At 31.5% G+C, this 20,732-nt stretch overlaps 1 pseudogene; it reads right to left on the bottom strand.

Moving 5' to 3' along the window:
* Positions 1-9,171: 9,171 nt before the first annotated feature.
* LOC123638824 overlaps positions 9,172-20,732 on the bottom strand; it is a 101,188-nt pseudogene continuing 89,627 nt past the window's right edge.

Below are 20,732 nucleotides of genomic sequence, written 5' to 3'. Positions count from 1 at the left end.
AGGAAACAATACACAATTTGGAAACAAAAGAGATAAAAATTAGAAGAACAAATTGCCATTAGTATTAAATTCAAATGACAATATAAGACATTATAAAGGAAATATTATTGACTTAGATACACAGAATGAAAAGTATATATTATTTTTTTTAATTTATGTATTTTTTAAAATTTTATTTACTTATTTTTTGAGACACAGTCTCACTCTGTTGCCCAGGCTAGAGTGCCGTGGTGTCAGCCTAGCCCACAACAACCTCAAACTCCTGGGCTCAAGCAATCCTCCTGCCTCAGCCTCCCCTGTAGCTGGGACTACAGGTGTGCGCCACCACACCTGGCTATTTTTTTCTATTTTTAGTTGCCTGGCTAATTTTTTTTTCTATTTTTAGTAGAGATGGGGTCTGGCTCTTGCTCAGGCTGGTGTTGAACTCCTCATCTCAAATGACCCTCTCGCCTTGGCCTCCCAGAATGCTAGGATTACAAGTGTGAGCCACCACACCCAACCTTTAATTTATAAATAATAATTGTATGTATTTATGGGGTACAATTTTATGTTTTGATATATATACACACATTATAGAATTACAAAACCAAACTAATTAACATATCCATCACCATATTTACTTACCATTTTTTTCTTGTCGTATGAACATTTAAAATCTAGTCTCTTAGAATATTGAAATATACATTACATTATTATTAACTATAGTCAACATGCTGTGAAATAGATCTCAAAAACTTATTCCTACTGTCTAATTGAAACTTTTTACCCTTTGACCAACAACTTTAAATCCTCCTCCCCGCCTTCTGGTATCTCCCGGTCTACTTTCTGTTTCAACAAGTTTGACTTTTATAGATTTCAGATATATATGAGATCATGCATTATTTGTCTTTTTGTGCCAGCTTCTTTCACTTAACCCAATGTCCTCCAGGTTCATTCATGCTGCCACAGATGATAGGATTTCCTTCTTTGTAAAGGCTGACTGGTATTCCTTTGTATATATACCACATTTTTTAACCCATTCATCTTTTGGTGGACACATAGGTTGAATTTTTTCCTGGGCTATTGTTAATAATGCTGCAATGAAAATGGGAGTACAATATCTTTTCCATATACAGATTTCAATTCCATTGGATATATGACCAGAAGTGGGATTACTGGATTATATTGTAGTTCTATTTGTAACTTTTTGAGGAGCCTCAATAATGTTTTCCATAATGGCTTCATTGATTTACATTCCCACCAACAGTGTATAAGAGTTCCCTTTTCTCAACGTCCTTGTCGATACTTCCTATCTTTCATCTTTGGATAGCAGCCATTTTAACAAGTGTGAGGAAATATTTCCTGTGGTTTAAATTTGTATTTCCCTAATGATTAATGCTGTTGAGTATTCTTTTACATACATATTGGTCATTTGTATATAATCTTTTGAGAAATGTCTATTCAGGTTCTTTATTTTTAATAGAGTTATTTGTTGTGTTGCTATTGAATTGTTTGAGTTTCTTATACATTTTGGATATGAATCCTTTATCAGATGTTCGAAAATATTTTCTCCTAATCCATAGAGTGTCTCTTTACGCTACTGATATTTTCCTCTGCTGTACAGAAGCTTTTTAGTTTGATACCATCCCATTTGCTTTTTTTTTTTTTTTTTTTTTTTGTTGCCTGGGCTTTTTGGTGATGTCCAAAAAAAGCATTGCCTAGACCAATGCTGTGGAGCTTTTCCTTTATATTTCTTCTTCTAGTAGTTTCACAATTTCAGGCTGATGTGTAAGTCTTCAATCCATTTTAAGTTGATTTTGGCATATAATATATATAAAAATAAAGGATTTGAGATAAGGGCCCAATTTATTCTTCTGTATGTGGATATCCAGTTTCCCCAAATCATTTATTGAAGAGACTTTTTTCTCCCTATTGATTCTTTTTGACATTGTCAAAAATCAATTGACTGTAAATGTTTGTTTTCATTGGTAGGTATGTCTGTTTTTGTGCCAGCATCATGTTGTTTTGATTATTATAGCTTTGTAATGTATTTAGGTTATATAATATATATATATATATATATATATATATATACACATATATATATATATATTATTGCTGGAAGACATATGGGACTATTATGAACAATTATATGCCAACAAATTGGATAACCTAGAAGAAACTAATAAATTCCTGGAAACTTACAATCTGCTGCCCAGGCTGGAGTGCAGTGGCAGAATCATAGCATCATAGCTCATTGCAGCCTTGAACTCCTGGGCCTAAAGTGATCCTCCTGCCTCACCTTCTTGAGTAGCTGGGACTACAGGCATGTAGTCCCACCACAACTGACCAATTTTTTAAAATATTTTTTATTGCTGAGGTCTTGCTGTATTGCCCAGGCTGGTCTCTAACTCCTGGTGACCCTCCTGTCTCCGAAGTCACTGGGATTTATAAGCTTGAGCCACCACACCCAGCAATATATCTTATTTCTATGTCTATTTTTTTCTGGTGCAGGAAATATTCAACGAGCTATCTTTCAAAACCTATGTTATACCCTCCTCAATTGTCAAAAAATAATAAAATTGATAAAATATTGGCTGTGGGTAGAATTAGGTTGGCTTTTATTTAAATATTTTTTGACTCCATACCATTTATTTATTCCTAAATAAATTCATTATACTCTCCAAATAACTATTTAGTCACCTGAAGAACAGAGATGATATTAATATCCTCATTGTATGGTTGGGTCAATTCTACAAATATTTTTTTCAAAATTACCTTTGTTCCCAAAGTTTCCATGAAACTAAGCTATTATGAAATATATTTCTACTGAAAATACTTTCTAGATTTTTTTAGTTTAGCAAATCTATTCTTGGCACATGATATAACTTTGGATACAGTGTATTTACTTCATGTAATTACAAAAGAACATTTAGGTCTATGGAAAAAATTTAAATCATTGGAATCCTCTAAAATATGTATCATATAAATATTCAATTACATGGCATTATTGGAAAAATTAAATCAATGAACTTTTTGAAACTAAAGTAAGAACATTTTCTGATCTTGAGAATTTCTGCTTTGATCACATAAACAAACAGAAAAACTACCTAGTCCATACTTAGGATATGTCAGTATATACATTTGTGATAGCGTTATTTTGCTTTGTTTGTGTCAGAGTAATGGCTTTAGTGGTTAAATGGCCATGTAAACATCTGAAAGTAGATACTTTTCTTGTTAAATTTTCATTTAGAAGTCCTTATGCATAACATTATTTACTTGGTAATTTATTTTCCTTAAGGCATCATTTATTGTTCTTTTTTATAACTACAACCCTGTAGTCTGTCAGCATATCTGAGAATGCAGACAAGAGCCAGGTCCCATTACTCATTGATGGTTCCCCATGAATGATGTCAAACATCAATGAAATTAACTAGCTTTGGTCCCTTCCCATGATATATTCTGGTATATCATGACACAGTTGAATCCATGTTGTATCTCATGAAAGTTGTTACTATCCAATGACTTCACTTTGTTACTTTAATAACATATATTTGGAACTTTAAAGTCAACTCCTTGCTCATGATTTTCAGACTCTGACTTGCTGCATAAAAGACAAAATAATTTCCCCAAGGACATGAGTGTGTTGAACACAGTCTTGGATTTTCATTATTTATTACACCAAATGAATTGGCATCGTAATCTATACTTTCTACATTGTTCTATCAACATTATGACTGCAATACAGTAATATAAAAGGAAAAATGTAATTGAAAATAAAATTATCAATATCCATATATATTTAATGTAAATCCTATAAGAATTTATTTTCCATTTAAAATAATTTTCTAAAAAACTTATTAGCTCTCCTGAAAATACTACATGAACATATTTCTATTAACTTATATAGAATTTATGTTTTTCAGTAATTATTTGTTCACAAAGTTTTTGCTCTTCTTTGCTGAATTTATTAGGTAGTTTATGGCTTTTGTTCTTATTACAAATAATAGACTTCTATTTCTAATTAATTTTTCTATTTTTATAGGTTATCAAAGAATACAATTATTAATACTGGTTTTACCTTGGACAGATTTCCTGAACTCAATTATGAGATCTAGTCATTATTCTGTAAATTCTCATGGATTTTTCCATATATCCAACTAATTTATAGATAGTCAATATTTTGTTTATCTTTTTTGATCATTATTCCCTTTATTTCTTTATTTCCCAAACAGTTGACTAGTATTTTCTACTAAATGTTGACTAGAGCAAGTGATTGATGGCCACAATATCTTTTTTCTGATTTAACAGTGATACTTCTAATATTTACAATATATTGTTTGTTTATCATATGTTGTTTGTTTGCCATGATTTTCTTTGTGATAATTTCTAACATATTAGTCATCATGTTATTAATAATTAATGTAGCTTTTATTCTTACTGTGAAAGTGCTTTCCCCAGGATTTTCTGGAAAAAAAGAGTATATACTTATTGAGCATCTATTTTGAAGCAATATTTTTGTGAATAAAAGCTGATGATCATGACTCATAACTTTTCTTAAAATGAATGAATATCAATATACCTCTTTCTAACATAAGAAGACCCAGGAACAATTATCATATATGACCTGTACTCCCATCAGTAATTCTAAAAGTTCCATCAGCTTGCAAATTTAATAAAATTTACTGTTACTTTGGCAATTCTTTTTTTTTTTTTTGAGATGGAGTCTCACTTTGTTGCCCAGGCTAGAGTGAGTGCCATGGCGTCAGCCTAGCTCACAGCAACCTCAAACTCCTGGGCTTAAGTGATCCTACTGCCTCAGCCTCCCGAGTAGCTGGGACTACAGGCATGCGCCACCATGCCCAGCTAATTTTTTCTATATATATTTTTAGTTGTCCAGATAATTTATTTCTATTTTTAGTAGAGATGGGGTCTCGCTCAGGCTGGTCTCGAACTCCTGACCTCGAGCGATCCACCCACCTCAGCCTCCCAGAGGGCTAGGATTACAGGCGTGAGCCACCACGCCCAGCCGCAGTTCTTTATTATGTCATTTTTAAAAAGAAAATCTTATGTGATTTATAAAAATTAGCATTAAAACTATTTTTAAAGCACATTATATTATGGGAAAATATTTGTATATCATATATCCATATCTGATAAAGGCTTAATATTTGGCATGTTTAGAACTTCTACAACTCAACAAAAATACAACCCAAGAAAATGGGTTGTATAAATATTTCTTCAAAAAACATATACAAATGGCCAAAAGCACACACAAAAAATGCTCAACATTCTTAGCCATCAGGGAAATGCAAACCAAAATCAAATGAGATATTATTTCAAATCTACTAGGATGTCTGTAATGATAATAATAATAATAAGGATAATTAACAAGTTTTGACAAGAAGAGATCGGAACTCTTGTGCATTGCTGGTGGAAATGTGAAATGATATAGCCACTACAGAAAAGAGTTTGATGAGCCCTCAAAAAGTTAAATATGGAATTACCATGTGATCCAGCAATTTCAATCCTAGGTATATACCCAAAAGTATAAAAAAAGGGATGTTACACAGATACTCATAGAAAAAAATGTTTATTACAGAATGATTAACGATACCAAAAGGTGAAAAAACACACACATTGACAGAATAATACATAAACAAAATATAGAATACAAACACACACAAACGCACACACTCATGTACATTGGACTATTATTCAGCCATAAAAGGACTAAAGTTTTCATACATGTTACAATATGGATGAACTTGACAAACATTGTATTCAGTAAAGTAAGCCAGACATGAAAGCACCAATATGGAAATATTTAGAAGAGGTAAACTAAGGAAGTAGATTAATGATTACTAGGGTCTGGGGAGGAATAGTTGAAAGTTATTACTTAATGGTTACCTAGTTGGTATATGGTATGATGAAAATTTTGGGAAATTGTAGTGACTGTTGCACAACATTGTGAATGTAATTATGCCACTGAATTGCACATTTAAAATGGTGAAGAGGCCAAATTTTATGATATATATATATATATATATACACACTTTATCATGATAAAAAATCTGTATGCAAACATGTGCTAATTCTTGGTGATTTGTGTGTACCAATTATAAATGCTTACACATTAGAGGAACTGGGGGAAGCCAGTTTGAACTTAGTATGTAATGAAACAAATGATTTTGTCTGGGGAAACAATGGTAAAAAATATCATTTAATCCTGGAAATGTGACAGAACATTCATCATATCTGCTATGTTTTTAGTTACATTTTAAACCAATTTGAAAATTCTTTTTTTTTTTTTTTAAAGATAGATCTTGAAATAATAGTGGATAAAGTTGAACAATTGAAAGTCAATCTTTCACACTAGTCTTGACTTTGCATTGACTGTGAGACCTTCCTCAAGTTGCTAAACCACTTGCAGGATCTTTCTGTCATATCTATAAAATTATGGCATTCTCAAAGATTACCTCTGAGGTCCCATAAACTCAAATATGATTATATGAATAAAATTTTTATGTTCATCTTGACAAGTGGATATAAAAGTCATTAGAAATGTGAGCTATCATCGAGGTATTTAATAAAACAGTTTTAATAGAAATCACCTTTCTGATTGCATTAATTCCACCAGTTTCATGTATTATTAGAATGTTTGAGTAAAAGTTTTGAAATCTTCAATAAGCAAAACACAGGAAAACTAGCATTTATGATGTATAAACTCAAAAGTGTTCAGTTTTAGACACATTGTGAATGAAGAATTTCTTGTCATGTTTTAAGAATGTGAAAAAAATATGGGAAGCTCTACCTCCGTTCAGGGAATAAATGAAACCAGAACTATCAGATTTCTTGGATGGCTGCATTGCTGATCACTTATAAATGGGTTCACTGGCCTTCACAGAAAGGTTGACTTTCTTTCCCAGAGTCTCAGACGCTCAGAAAAAATTCTATAATTATGACAGTAAGTTTTATTATTCTTTATAAAAACAATCAAAATATATTTATTAATATTGATTTAAATACTAAGGAAATTCTATATGTTGAAGTTATTTAAATTAATTCTTACAAATGGAAAATGTATGAACAGCACTTATGAAACAGAGAATAAGCAAGGAGTTAAATCTACCTTGAAATTTTGAAGTGTAATGGTCATAGAAAATGTTCCTTCATGCACCACTTAAGTAATGATGGGGTTTTACAGGGCTATGTATTAGCATGTAAATGTGTATAGATCATGCTCAAGTATTTTCTTAATAATACTGTTTCACTGTAGATTAATTCTCATTAAACTACCATATTTACTGCCACAAGTTTACGTTCACAATATCTAAATTGCTTTTGTATGAACCTTATTATAGATTGGGGATATAGGTACTTATTGTGTATATTTAGGAATAAACTAAATTTGAAATGTGAGGCCTAAACGTGATTTTAACCTATTATTTAAATAGTCTCAAATAATTGATAGTTTTCAGACTCTCTGATCCAGATTTTCTCCCTCATTTTATCTATTCTATCACTCTATTTATAATCCTTTCCACTGCCAGAGAAATGGTCACAGCCTGCTGTGAGAAGCTTTCTTTACTCATAGGTTTGTGTTATGGAGGTAAGGAAGGGTTAATGACCACAGGCAAGACTCCGTGCAGTAATCTGGGCCACTTATATTTTATAGATCAGTGATTTCTTTACCCAGAATAGTCTTAAATCACAACCATGACTACACACATATGCACACATGCTCATCTTTCACTTTGAAAGTTAATCTAAAGAGAATGTAGTACCTAAATGGAAGATAAAAAACAGTAACAGGTTGGAGGGAAGACATAACATGATTACTATATCTATGCTATATTTTCAAAGATTTCCTCTTAATTTCAACAATTTCATTTATATAAAAAGATTCTTCAAAAGAAAATGTAGTTCTATGGCAATTTCTGAGCTTCAAAAAAAAAGCTTTAATCCACAATTCAAAATCTCTATTTTTGTCACCACCATGGATGAAGCAACTACTTCATACATGCATACTGGTCTAGCTGCAATACTGAAATATATCAGAACTCTGCCCTCACCCACCATGCCAAAACTGAATTTAATGGTATGTGAAATTTTATTTTAATACAATCTAAAAATTAAAATAAAGCAATTTATTATGTTCACGTTATTCAGTAAATATAAGCCAGTGTTCACTCTAAATAAGTTAATGTTACATATGAATAATTATCAAAGGTACTTCAAAAACAAACATATTTTAACGCATGTAAGGAAATGAAGGAATTAGCATGCCACATTCTAACAATTCATTTGTACGTATTTTTCATTCTCTTACTTTTTAAATATACAATATACATAGTCTAAAGAATACATTTCCCATCTTTTTAATTGAAGCACTTCTATATAAACAGACATTGTAAAAGATAGGATGTATACTATTTTATAAGCTAGGAGTTAACATATTGACTGTATTGTGGGTATCTTTATGTACTATTAAACAACTTTACAACTTTTAGACTGACACTTTATAACTATCATATAAATTTAACTTAAATTTATTTGCTCACTGCTGCTGACACAGCCATGGCTGTTCCCATGAGGGGGCTGGCACAAGCACATTGGGTAATGGTCATTCCAGCGCATTTAGGAGAAGCTGCACCCCCACTGATGGCACGCCCACCACACTCCAGTTTGCGTGGAGGGCGAGATCTACACATCTCCCTCCAAGGAGTGGTGCAGTATTCTGCAGAAGAGTACAAGCGAGCTGCAAATCTGTTTCAGGCTGAGAGAAATTTTGCCCCGAGAGACAGCAATTTTCCACGGGCCTCAGCTATATTATGACCTACAGGAAAAACTGTCTATCTGAACTAAAAGTCACAAGCCGCAGGACAGTGGCGTGATAGGGAGGTGTACTCTGTCTCTACCTACTCAGGCTGGGGAACTGGTTCAGTCCTCTCCCTTCTGCCTCCACCTACCTCTCCCCAAGATCTCGGCACAATTCAACACAAACTCCCCCCACCAGCCTCTTCAGGGCTGGTACTTCCACTTATCATCGGGATGTACGAGAGTGAGCTTGGTCGTCTAGCCCACTCAGATTTGCCGCCCCACCTCCTCCAGGACTGAGCGAGGAAATCAGGTCTTCCCTCACTCCGCAGACCACCCCACGATCTGAGCAAACTGAGACCTAGCACGCGCTCATCCGCTCCTGCTGCAGGCAGCTCGAACGCAAACCGTCACCACTGGACTAGTGGTTGAACTCCAGCCCCGTGCTTCTCCACTACAGCTGGCATCTGAGAAAGCCCTTGATAAATGATAAATGAACTCAACAAAGTCTCAGGTTACAAAATCAATGTGCACAAACCAGTAGCATTTCTATACACCAGTAATGACTAAGCTGAGAATCAAATCAAGAACACAATATCCCATATGCAATAGCTGCAAAAAATAAAATTTATTTTTATTATATTTTATTATATATAATTATATTTATTATAGTATTATTCCTAAGTATATTTAGGAATATACTTAACCAAGAGATGAAAGATCTCTATTAGGAGAACTACAAAACACTGATGAAATAAATTGTACATAACCCAAACAAATGGAAAAACATGCCATGCTCATAGATTGGAAGAATCTATGTTGTGAAAATTACCATACTGCCCAAAGTAATCTACAGGTACAATGCAATCCCTATCAAAATGCCTACATCATTTTTACAGAATTATAAAAAATAATCCTAAAATTCAAATGGTACCTTTTGGTCTCAAGCCTGAATAGCTAAGGAAATCCTAAGCAAAAGGAACAAATTTGGAGTTATCATATTAGTAGACTTCAAATTATACTACAAGGCTACAGTAACCAAAACTGGTACTGATATAAAAGTAGACACTTAGATCTACAGAACATAATGGAAAACCCAGAAATAAAGCCTTATACCTACAACTAACTGATTTTTGACAAAGCAAACAAAAACACACTGGGAAAAGGACAAATACATCAATAAATGGTACTGGGAAAAATGTACAACCATATACAGCAAAATGAAACTGGATCCCTATCTCTCATCATATGAAATAATTAACTCAGGAGGGATTAAATACTTAAAAATAAGACAGGAAATCATAAAAATTCTAGAAGAAAATCTAGAAGAACCTTCTGGACATTGTCATAGGCAAAGAATTCATGGCTAAGACCTCAAAAGCAAACACAACAGAACCAAATAAATAAATGGGACTTAATTAAACTCAAAAGCTCCTGCACAGAAAAAGAATGATCAACAGAATAAATAAACAACCTACAGAGTGGGATATAATAGTTGCAAATTATGCATTCAACAAAAAGCTAATATCCGGAATCTATAAGGAAGTCAAACAAATATGCAAGAAGAAAACAAATAACTCTATTTCAAAGTGGGAAAACAACATGGACATTTTTTCAAAAGAAGATGTACAAATGGCAAACAAACATTTGAAAAAATGCTAAATATCACCAGTCATCAGGAAAATGCAAATTAAAACCACAACGAGATACCACCTTACTCTAGTTGGAATGGCCATATTTAAAAAGTCATAAGACAATAGATATTGGCACAGAAGCACTGAAAATGGAATATTTATACATTGGTTGTGGGAATGTGAATTAATACAATCTCTATATGGAAAATAGTATGGAGATTCCTCAGAGAACTAAAAGTAGATCTAATATTCTATCCACCAATCCCACTACTAGGTATGTATCAAAAAAAAAAAAGAAGAAGAAAAAAGAAAAGAAGGAATAGGAGAAGAAGTCATTATATCAAAAAGATATCTGCACTTGTATGTTTATCATAGTGGAATTCACAATAGTAAAAATATGAAGTAAACCTAAGTGCCCATTAACCAATGAGTGGATAAAGAAAATGTGTATATAACTAAATATATGTATATGTATTATATATATATATACATACAATATGGAATACTACTCAGCCATAAAAAATGAAATAATGTCTTTGGAGCAACTTGGATGAAACTAGAGGCCATTATCCTAAATGAAGTAACTCAGGAATGGAAAACCAAATATTGCATATTCTCACTTATAAGTAGGAGCTAAGCTATGGGTATGCAGTGGCATATCGAGTGATATAATAGACATTGGAGTCTCATAAGAGGGGATGGTAAGAGGTGGGTGAGGCATGAAAAATTACCTAAAATGTATACTATTTGGAAGATGGATACACTAAAAGCCAGAACTTTACCACTATACAATATATCCATGTAACAAAACCCCACTTGTACCCACTAAACCTATTGAAATGAAAAAAATATTTTAGAAATTGACACTACTTAAGAAGTTAAAATATCTTTGATTCCTATTTGTATAATTTTTATTTATTAAGAATAATCTTTTGTTTTAAACTTGTATTTCCTTTTCCTGTTTGTCATCAATAAAGTGTTAATATATTTTTTATAGATCTTTATTTATTGGTGATTGCTTTTACTAAATTGAAAAAAATATTACACTGTTTTCCAACATACGTTGAAAATAATTTTCTTAATGTGTTCTTTGGTGTAACTCTATTTAATGTTATTTTTGATGTATTAGTTATTTATCTTTACTGATTTAAAAGGCTACCTTTACTATACTTTAAAGTAGTCTATATGTTCCTGAATTTTCTATTATGTTAATATATATTTTTATTTTAGATAAAGCACCCTGCTTAATACATATTTTTTTAAATATTCTTGGCTGCTTTGTTAAGATTTATTCTTCTGAGAATATTTTATAATTATTATGTAGTACAAAATATTATTAAAAAATTGTATAGAATTATTTTGATTTCATGGAAATATGTAGAGGTACTGACAAATCTCAGAGACATTGAGGGTTCAGACCAGACCACCACAATAAAGCAATATCTCAAGAAATTGAGTCACACAAATTTTTTGTTTCCCAGTGCATATAAAAGTTATGTTTACACTATAATATAGTCTATTAAGTGTGCAATATTATTATGTCTAAAAATATGTTAATACATCCCTTAATTAAGAATATTTTATTGCTAAAATATACTAATGGTCATCTGAATCTTAATCATTTTGCTGGAAGAGGGTCTTGCCTTCATGCTGATGCTTGCTGACTGAGCATTGTGGTGGTGGCCGAACGTTAGAGTGGCTGTTTTAATTTCTTAAAATTAGAAAGCAATGATGTTTGCCCCATCAATTGACTCTTCCTTTCACAAAAGTTTTTTCTGTAGTGTTCAATGCTGTTTGATAGCATTTGACCCACAGTACAACTTCTTTCCAAATTGGAGTCAATACTCCCAAATTTTACTGCTGTTTTATCAATTAAATTTATGTAATATTTTAAATCCTTTGTTGTCATTTCAATGATGTTCATAGCATCTTCGCCAAGAGTAGATTCCTTCTCAAGAAATCACTTTCTTTGCTTGTCCATAAGAAGCAAATACTCATTTGTTAGTTTTATCAAGAAATCGCAGCAATTTATTTATATCTTCAAGCTCCACTTCTAATTATAGTTCTCTTATTATTTCCACCACATCTATAGTTACTCTCTCTGTTGAAGTCTCGAACTCCTCAAAGTCATCCATGAGGTTAGAATCAACTTTTTCCAGACTCCTGTAAATGTTGATATTTTGATGTCCTCCCATGAATCACAAATGCTCTTAATGGCATCTAGAATGGTGAATCTTTTCTAGAAAATTTTCAATTTACTTTTCCTAGATCCCTCAGAGGAATCACTACCTATGGCAGCTATATCATTATTAAATGTATTTCTTAAACAATAAGACTTGAAAGTTGAAATACTCTTTGATCTCTGGTCTGCAGAAAGAATGCTGTGTTACCAGGCATAAAACAATATTAATCTTGTATATCTCCATCGAATCTCTTGGATGACAAGGTGCATTGTCAATGAACAGTAATATTTTGAAAGGAATCCTTTTTTCTGAACAGTATATCTCAACAGTGGGCTTGAGATATTTGGTAAACGATGCTGTAAATAGATGTGAAATAATCCAGGCTTTATTGTTCCATTTATACAACACAGGCAGAGTCAATTTAGCATACTTCCTAAGGTCCCTATGATTTTTGAATGGTAAATGAGCATTGGCTTCACCTGAAAGTCATCAGATGTATTAGCTCCGAAAAAGAGAGTCAGCTTGTACTTGGAAGCTTTGAATCCAGGCTTTGACTTTCTATGAAAGTCTTAGATGATATTTTCTTCCAATATAAGGCTATTTTACTACATTGAAAATCCATTGTTTGTTGTAGCCACCATCATCAATGATCTTAGCTAGATCTTCTGAATAACTTGCTACATCTTCTACAGCAGTACTTGCTGCTTCACTTTGTAGTCTTATGTTATGGAAATTATCTAAATCTAAATTTATCTTCCTATCTAAATTATCTTCCTTAGGAATGAAAACATTTTATTATGTCTGTCCTAAAATGTTTTGTGAACAATTTGCATATAATTACTGTAAGTCATATTTCAAAATTTCTGATTTTACACATTTTCACTTTGCTTTGTTCCTCTCTTTATAACTATCCATATTATTGATGTCTTGTAAGAAAGACTTGATTTTGAAAAAGAATCACTTTCCAACATTGCTGTCAATCATATTGTGCTGTATTTGTACATCAAATACATGTTTCATTTGTGAAATTATAGTAATAATCAGTTTTAGATTATTTCTTATAATTATTAGGTCACTAAAGTAACTAGTCTTTTTGTACAGACTAGAATTTGATGGATTCAATAATTAATAACCCTTCTCTAAAGGGAAATAAAAACAACTATGAGATTTTCCCAGATAATTTCTCTGAATTACCATTATAAAATCCAATTAGAATTCTACAAATGATACGATTTAGCCGCAGCTCAAGTTTTAGCATGAAATAGTATATCACTAATTGAATGTGAATTGGACCATATATTCCAATTATTATCTTTCATACTATAGAGAAAATACTGGTGTATTATGAAGTATAACATTAAAACTTCATTAAATCAGGCTTAAAATCTATTAAAAGGTAAATATACACGCATTTGTCATAGTCTTACCAACAATCACAAAATTTTTATACCATTAATTTTGTTTGAAATTTTAAATCGCTAAATTTTAACAAACTTATACATTTCTTAGATATGAGTTCTTATTTTTTTCAAAATGGAGATATGTTTACCGTTTTAATTACAAATTCAGAACATATGTTTAATATGTAAAAAAAATTATTCAACTACAAAATGTATAAAAATATCAAAATCACTTATAATACTAACACTGAAACATAGTAAAATGACTACTATTTGTGTTGGTGTGCATCATTACAACCTTTCTTTAATATGTATGTATGTGCATGTGTCTGTGGTGTCTGTGATTATTTGCAAAACAAGATGAATATATAAATTGTGCACAATGGATTGTAATCTATTATGCGCACACACACTTTAATGACTATTAGAGATTTATTTCATTCTTGGATATATATGTTGTTTTATAACCCATTCATAACATACATGTATGTTATTAATACTTATTCATTTTTGTTATTTACACAATAGCAAGGCAAATCTATTAATTTTGTACGTTTATATATCTAGTGGATTGTTTCCACAGTAAGAATTGAATCAAGTGAAATTACTATGTGGATTAGTTTCCTAGAGCTACTGTCATAAAGTACCAAAAACTGAGTGTCTTAAAAAAAATGTAAATTTATTCTCTCATAATTCTTTAGCCTAGAACTCATAAATTAAGATACTGGATGGGCCATGCTCTCTTTGAAGACTCGAGGAAAGAATACATTCTTATCTCTTTCAGATTCTAATAGTTTTAGGCATTCCTTAAGAATCATATAGAGTGATATTATTCGTTTTCATCAATTTTTGTCATTTCTGATATAGGATGATATCCTTAAATAAAATCTTCAGACCTCAAAGCATTTAGCTGCATCTGTCTCTGGATGTTATCATGTAGCTTATTTCTGAGTAGGTAATAGGTGAATATCTCTAATTAACCGTGGTTTTATGCACTGTGTGGGTAGTAAATGATTCTAATTTTTCTTAAATAATAATGCATTAGCTAAATGTTAAATATTTCTAAAGCAAGAATGACTACATCATCTAGTAAATATTACCCTTATGGTAAAGAAATTCAAGTAAGGTTTGAGTAAATAATTTACCATTTAAACTCATCATAAAATTTTTCTTTTTGGTTCATGGATATTTGAGATGTTATATTTGCAGATTGTGTTGTGTTTGTGTAACCTTTAGTATTTTTTAAAGTCCTTCTAAACCCTAAGCATACGGTCCTATTAATGTTGATAATCTTGATTTCTAATTTAAAGAGCAATGTAAATATCAAAGTATCCATCTGAAAAAACAGCAGCAACAATAAATGCTTATTTTATCCTAGGAGCTAAACAGATTTAATAGCTACATAATAACATTATCTAATAACCAGTATTGTTCTTTTTTGTATTTTTGTGTTCACTCAAAATTATGAAACATATAGAAAAAATTTTCACTCAGTAATTGTATCAAGTTACTCTAGAAATGTGAAATTAGATACATACCTTCAGGAAAATAGCAAAGAAATAGACAAGAAAAACCCAGGCTTCTTTTCAGTTGTTTTTCTTTTTATAATAACTCCTTAGATATAAAAATATATATAGTAAAATTTTAATTATTTTCTCTATACATTATCTATATATTATACAAGTTTTATGGTTATCTAAAAAGATATTATTTTTATTCTTCAACAGATACAAATAAATATGACTAAATCATATTCTGAAACAAAAAAAGTCTCTCCTTTTTCTTCATATGTGTCTATCATCAAAATGATGAATGAAAATAAGTCTGTTTAAGGAAGAATTTAAAATCTTCTTTGCAAAAAGGCTTCATTGTCAATATTTACTTCTTTTCTATTTCCAACATATATAGTGGGTTTTACCAACAGTTTGTGCTAAAAAATGTAATCTATAAAACTGCAAATAATATGTTTAACGGTTTGTATGAGCTTGCATATAAACAAATAATTTGTGCACTTTCTTTGATACCAAGAAAAAACATGACAAAATAGAATCTCAAATGTATTTGCAGGAGTTGAAAATTGGAAAAAACAGTAAAGAAGACACTGAAAAAAGAAAATTGTTTTCTGATACTTACAATGTTAAATAGAATAAGTCAAGTTAATGTTAATATTTATTAGCCTCAGAAAATTGACAGATAGCTAAGTTAAATTGCAGATATTAATGAACTCACTGCAGACAATAAAAAAAATTTGTAGGGAATATAGTTTTTAAATGAGGCAATTCTATTTAATATATAACTATTGCACAAACTGGCCAGGTTCATGAGTCTCCTCTAAGAGAAATAAAATGTGAGAAAAGTTCACATTTGGATAGAAAAAAGGTGATTATTATATTTAAAAAACTCAAACAGAGAGGAATTTAGCATTTGATCTCTCAATTTATGAAAATGAAAGACTATTCATAGCAAAACATATAATTAGTAGGGAGCTATAAATTATGCTATATACAACATAGAGGCCAGAGCATAAATGATAATTCTATGTAATTCAAAGAGTGATGGATGTTTTACAAAGGGTTTTTCTATCTCATTTCTGTGCCAACATGTTTAGAAATACTATATATCATAAAAGTATAACAGAATATTATAAAATTGAATATATAAAAATGAATAACAGAATATTACTAAACTTTTGCCATCAGACCCACAGTCATTTTGAAGGTACAAATAGCCACATTTCATTTGCTATGAATGAATGATTTCAGTCCAAGCATAAATTCCTGCTGTGTGACTTACTATTACATGATAAAAATGGAATTCTACTTCTGTAATAGAAAGCAAGTATTTGGGGAATTTGTAGAAATTCTAAATCATCTTTTCTAACAAGTATCATATTCAGACCTAGCTGTAATGAATTGCTTTATAGTTAAGAAAATATGTCACAGATTACACAAGCATGATTATTTCATCATACTGTCCTTTCAAACTGTGATTGATACCTTTTTATAATCACCTCATCAATGTTTTGTTTTTGGACTTGAGAATGCATTTTTATCAAGTGAAAACATCATATACACTAGATTTTATCTTTTTAAAAATAAACTCTTTTTTTTTTTTTTTTTTTTTTTTTTGAGACAGAGTCTCACTTTGTTGCCCGGGCTAGAGTGAGTGCCGTGGCATCAGCCTAGCTCACAGCAACCTCAGACTCCTGGGCTTAAGCGATCCTACTGCCTCAGCCTCCCGAGTAGCTGGGACTACAGGCATGAGCCACCATGCCCGGCTAATTTTTTTTGTATATATATTTTTAGTTGGCCAGATAATTTCTTTCTAGTTTTAGTAGAGACGGGGTCTCACTCTTGCTCAGGCTGGTCTCGAACTCCTGACCTCGAGCGATCCACCCGCCTCGGCCTCCCAGAGCTAGGATTACAGGCGTGAGCCACCGCGCCCGGCTAAAAATAAACTCTTAAAAATCACTCCTTTCATCATGTGGTGCTTTGAACTTGCCAAAGTTGGTAGTATTTAATTTATATTTTGAAGTAATTAGGTCAAATGCAATTTTTCTCTTATCCCTTGCAAGTTTCCTATTGAGGGTAATATTTGGTGCAGGCATAGTTTCAGAATTTGAAGTAAGATAATGAGTATTTTTTTCCCCTTCATGAAAAAAGAGTGAATGGATTCCACTGAGTTACTGCCATGTTGGAGAGAGCTTTCTACAGAAATGATAGCTAATGATTCTGGACAATAATTCTGACTAAACTATTGGTCAAATTTCCCACCCATTTTTGCATTGCAGTTTCTTCTTCTGTTTTGTGGAGTGAATGCAGCCAATGGCTCATTCATTACGCAAAGGGAAATGTAGAGCATTGAAGATCGAGGGAAACAAGGGGAACAAAATGATTAGTTTTGTGCATGCACCGTATATGGTTCACAATAGCTATACTGCCTGAATGAAAGCTCAAGTTTCATTAAAGTACCTCCTATAACCACTATGTGGAAAGCGTATTAGAACACAGGAAAGAAAACTCACTGTCCTAAAAGAGTTCAAAACTCAGATATTATGGGTTAGAAATAAAAGCTGCTAATGAGATAAAAGAGATATTATTTACCAGTCCAATACAAGTTGGTACATTTTGAGCAAATCGATGTTCATAAGATTTTATAACTAAAAATAAAGAATATAAGAAAAAAGGGGGGAATGGAGAACCTGTGGCCTTCTGATTTCAAGATTGCTCTTTTTTAAACACCAAAGGAGGCAAGAAAAGCTTCATCTTTCTCTACTGTACCCTTTTTAATAAAAGGATTTGTTCTGTACAATTTGAATTCATTCAAAAGGCCACACTGAAGGATCCAGAGGGCCACATGTGGCCCCAAGGCTGCAGGTTCCCCATATTTGTAGGAAAGCAAAACATTAAATTACTTTCTAGAATTTTTGTAATGTTATTCTTTTTAAAAACAAAGCTCTAAGTGTGAGAAACTCAGTAATTAATGTTAAAAATGCATGATGACCACAGAGCAAAATGAAAAATCAGTTGGATCCATAAAAAAGAGAGAGGAGGGCAAATGAGATAGGATTCAGAATGTGAACTCAAATTTTTCTCATGTGAGAGAAGCTAAAGATTTTATTGACTATGTTCCTGAAAGTGTGATATCTCATCCATATCTCTAATAAAAATCTCTCCGAACAGCAATTCAACATGTCTTAGATGTGAAAACTCAGAAACTTTGAAAATAAACTATGATTTAGGTTTCTAGCATGTGATCAGTCTGGACATCTAAAGCTGACTATATTTTGATGCAATGCTATTTCAAAACTTAAAGAAATGGAAAGTAAAATATCAATAATATATAACTAATGCACATGTCAGAGTTAATATAATAGCTGCAGTATGAGAATTTGTTGTTCAATAAAACTTTTCTACTTTTAATTATAATTTGAGCCTTTAAAATGTTTTTTTTTTTTATTTTTGCAGGCAATAGAAAAACAATTTTAGTGTAACCCATCTTCAAACATCAAGTAGATAATTTAAACTGCAGTGACCTGCACTTTTATTGAATATGGTATTATTTGTCAGATACATTGGAAAAAGGCAATGAATATATATATATGCCCACATTCTTACATATATATGACTATATATTCACATAAATTCAGATAAGTGTACTTGTGTGTATATCTACATATGTGAATAGATATATATAGAGATATGCAATTGTACATTTATTCTGGAAATTTAGAAGATTACTCAATACATAGATTATCTTTCAAAACTCTAGCTTTCTAAAATTCCATAATACTTTTTTACATTATAAATAGCAGAAAAATTTTACCTTGCTTTAACAGTAAAGCAACTTTTTCTTAATATATGTAATGGTTATATAATTATTAAGATAGCTGAGAGAAAAGCTTTAGAAGATGAATGGAGATCAGAAAATTAAAGTTTAAGTTGCTGATAGTTGACAAGTGAATATTTTAAAAATATATCAAAAAGATGTATCTTGGGAATGAAAATATACAAGAAGAACATGTCATATTAGTAATAGCCCCAAACTGTATATAAGGTGAAAAATTTCACAGGGCATATTTATATGGCAGTATATATATGCAAATGTTTAATGTCTGGATTTTTAAAAGAAAAAGAAAATCAGTTAGTGTGGGAAGCACTGGTTTACATGCTCTATGTCTTGGAAATCTCAGGGTTTTTTTTGTTTGTTTTGTTTTGTTTTTTGCTGTGGCTATGTTGGTGACAATGAGAAAGATCCATGGAGAACTGAGAACATAAAGAAAACAGTGATTTCCTGGTATAAGAAAATTTCACACTTATTCCAATAAATTAAGTGTTACCAGTGTAATTCAAGGTAAAGATCAGTCTAACACCTAGGTTCCTGGAAGAATGGAGTTGACATTTTTTCTTCATTGTTCCTTGGGATAATTTAAAAGATATATAAAATCTGAAATAGGGAATCATATGTGTCATTTCCTATGCATAAGGTAACGATCAAGATTATATAAATTCTTCAAAAAAATATAGGGAAGCTTATTTTCAAATCTAACAAGGGAACTGTATCTAAGTTATAAAAAATAATGACAGGAGAGGAAGCATTCTAAGACATGAGGGAATGCAGGATTGCACTAGAGAGCAAAGTCACAAAGAGGTATGGAATGTTACAGAGATCTGCATTATAGTAAAAAAAAACAATCTCCAAGAGGAAGAGAATGAAAGCTTCAAAAGTACATTAGAGTCGCAATTTTAAGACAGCCTTTGCTGCTTAAATTTAGTGTCAATAGAGCTCACATAATTCAATATGTGTATCATTTCCATCTTTATAACTACTCCCCACAAACAGGTAAAGGAGACCAACAATATTTTTCTTAGAAGTAAAGAAAAATGCATAATTTAAAGAAATGAGAACTCAAAACATTATATAGTAGTAAATAGCAATTATTTCTTGATCTATGGAATCCTGAAAAGTTAAAAAAAATGAGATTTTTGCTGATAAAGGGAATTGGAATCAGCAAAGGTCACTAGAATACTGAGCAGTATTCTAGTATGGTCAGGAGAATAGAAGTTCTGTGAATCCTATAGAAAATGTTCTCTGGAGAACTAATAAGTTGTAAATTCATTTAAGAGAAACCTAAATATGAATGACAAAAATTTTTCATGAAGTGTACATACCTATAATAGTGTTAATTAATGCAACTTGAACAGAAAAGTAAGAAA

This window comes from Lemur catta, chromosome 5 (genome assembly GCF_020740605.2).
Source record: "Lemur catta isolate mLemCat1 chromosome 5, mLemCat1.pri, whole genome shotgun sequence".
Taxonomy (NCBI): Eukaryota; Metazoa; Chordata; class Mammalia; order Primates; family Lemuridae; genus Lemur; species Lemur catta.
Note: the sequence above shows the minus strand (reverse complement) of the source record. Positions and strands in the feature narration are given on the sequence as shown.